Consider the following 7,186-nt stretch of genomic DNA (forward strand, 5'->3'; position numbering starts at 1 on the left):
CCATTCCCATGGCAACCGTCCCTCAAGGACTCCAGGAAAAACCCGTCTTCTGCGGGGACTTCTGGGAAATGTAGTTCTGAGGCCAAAGGGGACTTGTGCGCTGCTCCAGGGGCTCAGGCTTAAAGGAAAAAAGCAAGAATTTGTTTTTTTAAAAATCTGATTTTGTAAAATTTTATAAAGAAACTTCAGTATTTTGACTGGAGTTCCATTAAATATGGAAATTAACTTTGCAATTATTTTCAGTCTAAGTGTTTAATGCCCCTCCAATTATTTGGGGCTTTCTTTATTTCACTCATAGTAGGTTTATAGTTATGCAAAGTACATTTATTTCTATGTAGGTTAATTACTGAGGACAGCTAAAAGAGCACTGGGCCTGGAATCAGGAAGATCTGAGTTCAAATGCAGCCTCAGACACTTATTAGCCATGTGACTCAGGGCAGGTCACTTAAGCCCTATTTTCCTCAGTTGCTCATTTGTTACATAGGGACATAGTGGAGAAGGAAATGGCACACCACTCCAGCACCTTTGCCAAGAAAACCCCATGGACATAAAGCCCGTCGGGTCACAAAGAGTTGGACACAACTGAGCAACAAGCTTAATTACTGAGGGTTTCTCATTTTATTATGTTTTCTCAAGCATTATTGCTATTAAATTAAGAACAAGAGTAGCTTCAATGGGTTAACGCGGTCTCCTTTATATTTGCTTGATTCATTTGTCTCTGTCAAGTTTTTGATCGTGACAGTGGTATGTTGATGGCACACTTACATGCAATCTGCAAATGATATTCTGCGTTCATTTCCAGGGATAATCCCTCGTAAATAATTTTCCCATCTAACTGCAGGTGCCAGAATTTTCAATACAATGTCAGGTACTCTGAGAATTTGTAATACTTTCAATAAATATTTGCTAAATTGAATTGAAATAAGTTATATGAAGATCTGACTTCAGACAAACTGGAGGCTCCGCTTTCACCTCCTTACCACCTGGCCACTGATCAGCTCTTTGCTGGGAATGACCGCCTTACTCTTATCACTGGGCAGGCCATCACCAGAACTATCTTTCCACATCCTTAAGTTCCATGACTCGATGGCTCGAACAGGTTGTGCTGGGGGGGGGTGAGAGAGGGTGGGGTCAGGGAGGATGCAAGGGGGAACACATGACTTGCTTGTTTGGAAAAGGTCTTCCTCAGATACTAAGCCACAGTTAGAGAGATAGAAAGGGAATTCTATAGCTCTCTGGTTAGTCTTCTGATTCTTGGTGTGTGAGCACATGAAGTAGAAACCATTGTCTTCATGGCACCCCCTGCAAATAATCTAAAAAGAGAATCTTCTACCTTAGGATAATGTAAAGTTGATTGTAAACTTTAAAAGGCATCCTAATCTGGTTTTCATGAATAATAATTAAAATTGGTGTTTTCAAAAGTTGTGACCTACAGGAAAATAAGTATCTGTGTTGACTTTTAAAATCCGAAGTGAATGTTGGATTTTATCAAAGGATTTTTATGCATCTGTTGATATAATCACTTGTAGTTCTTTCAGATTATTTTGTTTATTTGTTGCATTATAGTTAATAGTTTTTCTATGTCCAGCTCTTTATGAACCCATTTGGGTTTATTTTATTTGGGGGGGAGGGTAAAAATACTGGAGTGGTTTGCCTTTCCTTCTTCAGCTTATTTTACAGATGAAGAACTGAGGTAAACAGGGTAAGTGACTTGCCCAGGATCACACAGCTAGTAACTGTCTGAGGCCAAATTTGAACTCAGGAAGATGAATCTTCCTGACTTTGGGACTAACACTTTATTCACTGTACCACCTAACTGCCTCCTTAGTAAAAAACTTTCTCTAAAAAACAAATTCTCTGGCTGATATCAACTGAAAATCATGGGGAAGCACACTGATGGGGGCTCATGAGCTAGAATACTAGAAAGACACCCTCTAACTCCTCAGGATTAACTCTATAATAAAGAAGAGACAGGCAGCAATCTGCCAATACAACTAGAAGTTAGAGTGAGCCAGAGAATGTGTCAGACTGGAAAGGTAGGACAGAGAAAGGTTATAAAGTGCTTTAAAAGGCACAGGATTTGATATCTGATCCTAGAGGTAATAGGAACCCACTGGTAATGACTGAGTAGGAGGGTAACATTGGTAAGATTGATGCTTTTGAAAATTAACCTCGGCCAAAAATTGGAGAGACTTGAGGCAGGGAGACCAGTTAGAACAGTATTTTAATGGTCCAAGAAAATGGTAAGGTAGGCCTGAATGAAGGTTGCAGCTGGATAAGTGGAAAGAATGGGATATATGTGAGAGAAATGGCAGAAATGAGGTTTAGCAATGGATTGGTTATGTGGAGTGAGGTAGATTGTGGACTCAAGGACATAATAAGATTGTGAGCCTTGTTGATGGTGAGGATGGTGGTACCCCCAACATTATTAACACGAAAGTTGGGAAGAGAGGAAGATTTGGGGAGAAAGATAATGAGTTTCCAAATAATTTTATAAATTTTTATTATTATGGATATGGTATTATTATGAACATCTAATTTTACTGCATTTCAGTCTTAAAATATGCCATGTATAATTTCTATCTTTTTTCAAGCTAGGAAGTACTCCTCTTTGATAAATCAAGTCTAGTGAAGAAGCATAGAGCTCTTACTGTGTTCTAGGCACTATGTTAAGAATATACCTTGCAGTACTTGTAGAAATCACTTTGGTTATGGATTTTGCTGGTAAATCCATTCAGGTTTAATTTTTGAAATAAACTTCCATTTCCAAACAATGTTCACAGGTATGTTATTTTGTGGTCCAATGTTACTTGTTCATTTCTACATTTTTCCTACATTTTTGTCCCATTTGAATGTTTCTGATTTGTTGTTTTTGAAAAGATTATGGTTAGTCTAATTGGTATTTTTTACATGCAATTTATTTTTGCTTTGTTAATGGTTGGCATTTTATTTTATTTGTTTCTGTAATTCTGTATTCTGAGAATGTGTCTTAGCAAATAGTAATTAGAATTTATCTACTCTGGTAGTTTTTGGTATTCTGTCTGCTTCCAGATCTGGTCTACTCTGGGAAGGTCCTTTTATCATTAAACATAAAGTCTCGCTTAAAAAAGAAATTCAGTGTCTTGCTTTCTCTTTGGATGTATTACTCTGTTTCACAAATCCACCAGCTGCTTTTGGAGTTTTGTTATATTAACTCATTCTTCAATTTTATTCTTAATGATTGATCTTGATTCACTTTCATTTTTGCCGATTTCATACATGGTTTTAATTCTTGGATGTCATGCTGCCATTTCCCTCCTGATCCATTCTTTCTTTTTCACTTTTTGTTTTTAACTAAGAGAGCAGTCCTTTAATATATGTATTTAACTCACCCTCTGTCATTCTTCCATCTCGCTTCAACCCCTGAGATTTTCACTGGCTGTCCCCCGATGCCTTGAATTCCCTTCCTCACCTCTACTTCCTGGCTTTTTCTAGTCTCAGCTAAAGTCCCACCTTTTTCTTTTTCTTTTTGGCAGTTGGGATTAAGTGACTTGCCCAGGGCCTGAACATTGTGCCACCAACTGCCCCAAGTTCCACTTTTTCTGTGAAGTTTCTCCTGGACCCCTTTATGTTAGTGCCTTTCCTCGGAGATTATCTTGAATGTAGCCTGTACATATCTTCTTTGTACATAGGTGTTAGCCTGTTGTTTCCCTCACTTGATTGTAAGCTCCTGCAGTTGTCTCTGCCATTAGACTGTGAGTTCCTTGAGGGCAGGGAGTGTTTTTGCCTTTCTTTGCATCCCCCAGCACTTAGCACAGTGACATACTGAAGGAGACCTTTACAGGTTTAGAACTTCCCAACTCAGGATGCCTGTGTCAACCAAAGTTATAGTCTCCATACATTAACCAGAAAAGAATTTTTTTTTTTGGTGAGGCAATCGGGGTAAAGTGACTTACCCAGGGTCACAGAACTAGAAAGCATCTGAGGCCGGATTTGAACTCAGGTCCTCCTGACTCCAAGGCCAGAGCTCTGTCCACTGAGCCACCTAGCTGCTCCTCAAAAAGGAATTTCTTAATAGGATAGGTTCGTAAATACAATAAGAAAAGTGTCAAAGTGTCAACTGGAATTATAGTTCCAGGATGTCTGTCTATCATTAACATGACATAACATAACATAACAGTGTTAAACACACACACACACACACCCCAGGGAAGATGGGTGCCATTACTTAAGATAGTGGGTAACAAGGAAGAGTTATAGATTATCTATAAATGTCTGGTGGGCCAGGTCTCTTGGACCACCGAATTCTTTCGAGGTGCCCTGTATCCTTGCATTTTGGGATTCCTAACACCCTGTGAGAAATGAGACTTAAGTTTCCACATAAGTACATAAGAAATCAGCAGAGTTAGCAGAGGCTAACTTCTCTGTCCAGGGGAGTGACAACACAGTTCTAGGCACATAATGTATGTTAGGGGTGGGGCACGTAAGGAAGATTGTAACCCAGAAGGATTAGGACCAATCCTGATCCAGAAGGGAGGAGTTAGGCAATTACTAACTATAAAGCTTGCTCTGGCTTCTGTACTGGCGCACTCTCCCCTTCTAAGGAGGTGTGCCCGCTTCTCAGGACAATCATCGGAACTGAGTCGGAGGTCGTAGGCCACAACAGCTGGACCAGGGGTGTGGAACCTGCACCTTGAGGCCACGTGCGGCCTAGAAGCTGCAGATTCCCTACCCCTGAGCTATCCCGATTCCCAGCCCCACTAACAGTGCACTAATGTGCCTGTTTTCTCTCAGCCCCTCCAGGATTTATAATTTTCCTTTGTTGTCAACTTTGTAAATCTGACGGGTGTGAGGTGGAACCTCAGTTGCTTTAATTTGCATTTCTCTAATTATTAAGGATTTGGCACATTACTTTCATTGGGCTATAGTTTGGATTTCTTCCCTCGAGAACTCCCTGTCCATAGGCTTTGACCACCTTATTAACTGTGGAATGGCTCTTATTCTTATAAACCCTAACTAGTTCCTTATATATGTTGTAAATGAGACCTTTATCAGAAAAACTTCCCGCTAAGATTTCTTTTCCTACTTAATAGTTTCCATTCTTCTCTTAGCTATGTTAGATTTGTTTGTGGAAAAAATGGGATCCAGTTAAGGGGTTTCCTCTTCTCTCTTCTCTTATACCTCAACACTTCTCTGTCATTTCCCATTCTCTTAAATTTTGTCCTAGTCTTTGACAGAGAGGTGGCCCTTCTTTGATAAGACCAGCCACCTCTCTTGGTGCATATCTGGGTTTTATGTCTGGCTATGGGTTTCTGAGAGCCCACTGATTCTTTTAAATTATCACTGTTTTTGTCCTGTTTTCTAATTGAGTTGAAGAAACAGGATCTTTGAGATACAAGCACAGGAGATAAAAGAAGCCTAGAAAGGTAAATCTATTTGAGCATGTGAAGGCATTAAATGGAGATCCAGTTCTTATATTCCAATGGAGACCTTGGTGAATCCCCCTCTCTTCAAGGGTCAAAGAAGAGACAAAGAGAGACAAACTAAGAGCTTGGCTGTGGTTTTGTGATGTTTTGTGTGGTATAAGAGAACAAATAAGGTGTGTGTGTGTGTGTGTGTGTGTGTGTGTGTGTGAGAGAGAGAGAGAGAGAGAGAGAGAGAGAATAAATATACAAAGGAAGAAATGAGGAAGATGAGGAAGTGACTTACTACTCCTTATAATGAAGGTGTCCCAGAAGACTATACAAAGACGTAGGTGGGGTAGAACAGGCATCTCATGACTCCTATCTGAACTCAGCAAAACAAGATTGAAATGGAGAGAGAGAGAGAAAGAGAGAGAGGGAGAGAGAAAGAGAGAGAGGGAGAGAGAGAGAGACAGGCAGACAGACAGAGAGACAGAGAGAGGGGGAGAGAGGGAGGGAGGGGAGAGGGAGAGGGAGAGGGAGAGAGAGGGAGAGAGAGAGAGAGAGAGGAGAGAGAGAGAGAGAGAGGAGAGAGAGAGAGAGAGAGAGGAGAGAGGGAGAGGGAGGGAGAGAAGAGAGAGAGAGGGAGAGAGACAGAGAGAGAGAGAGAGAAGAGAGAGGGAGAGAGAGGAGGAGAGAGAGGGAGAGAGGGAGAGGGAGAGGGAGAGGGAGAGAGGGAGAGAGGGAGGAAGAGGGAGAGGGAGAGAGGGAGGGAGGGGAGAGAGGGAAGGGAGAGGGAGAGGGAGAGGGAGAGAGGGAGAGGGAGAGGGAGAGGGAGAGGGAGAGGGAGAGAGGGAGGGGAGGGAGAGGGAGAGGGAGAGGGAGAGAGGAGGGAGAGAGGGAGAGGGAGAGGGAGAGGGAGAGAGGGAGAGAGAGAATTTAGTGTAGAACTATATTAAAGTCAACAATAGCTAGAATGTATATGGTGCCTACTATGTGCCCAGCACCATGCTAAGTGCTTTACAAATATTATCTCATTTTGTCCCCACAACCACCTTGGGAAATAGGTGTTATTATTAACCCCACTTCACAGATGAGGAACCTGAGGCAGACAAAGGTTAAGAGACTTGCCCAGGGTCACACAGCTGGTCAGTGTCTGAAGCTGGATTTGAACTCAGTCTTCATAACTCCAAGCCCACCACTCTATCCACTGCACCATCTCACTGCCTCAAGGAAAAAGGCAGAATACTAAAAGGGAAGAGGTAGCTATAAGATGATAGAGTTGGCAAGGGAATAGTCATTAGCAAAAAAAAATCAGTTACAGAAGGCTGATTATAAAAGGCTGGGCTAAAAGGAGTAATCTAAGTCTGGGATGGATGAAGAGAGGAAGGACAGAGAAGTACCACTACAATTATCAAATACTAGTATTCATTCCTTTTCCTTTTTCATAATAGGATGTGATGGAGGGAAGAACACATCAAGAAATTACCAATGTGAATATGAAATCAATGAACTCTCTCATAAAATGAAGCACAGTAAAAAAACCTAAACAAACAGAATTCAACATGTTGTTTACAAGAATGTGCACTTGAAATATAGTCATTCACACAGAGTTAAAATGAGGGTGTGGAGTTGAATCTATTTTACCTCAAGTAAATCCCTTAAGCAAAGGTGATCATAATCTCAATGACATTAATAGTAGAAAAGACATGGTGAAAAGAAAAAAGCAGGGAAACCACATAATGCTTAATGGCACATTTATATTTAAAGAGATAATGAAGTAATATCAATACTAAATATAAGAG

The sequence above is a fragment of the Phascolarctos cinereus genome, unplaced genomic scaffold (assembly GCF_003287225.1).
Source record: "Phascolarctos cinereus isolate Bilbo 61053 unplaced genomic scaffold, phaCin_HiC Scaffold_726;HRSCAF=1367, whole genome shotgun sequence".
Taxonomy (NCBI): domain Eukaryota; kingdom Metazoa; phylum Chordata; class Mammalia; order Diprotodontia; family Phascolarctidae; genus Phascolarctos; species Phascolarctos cinereus.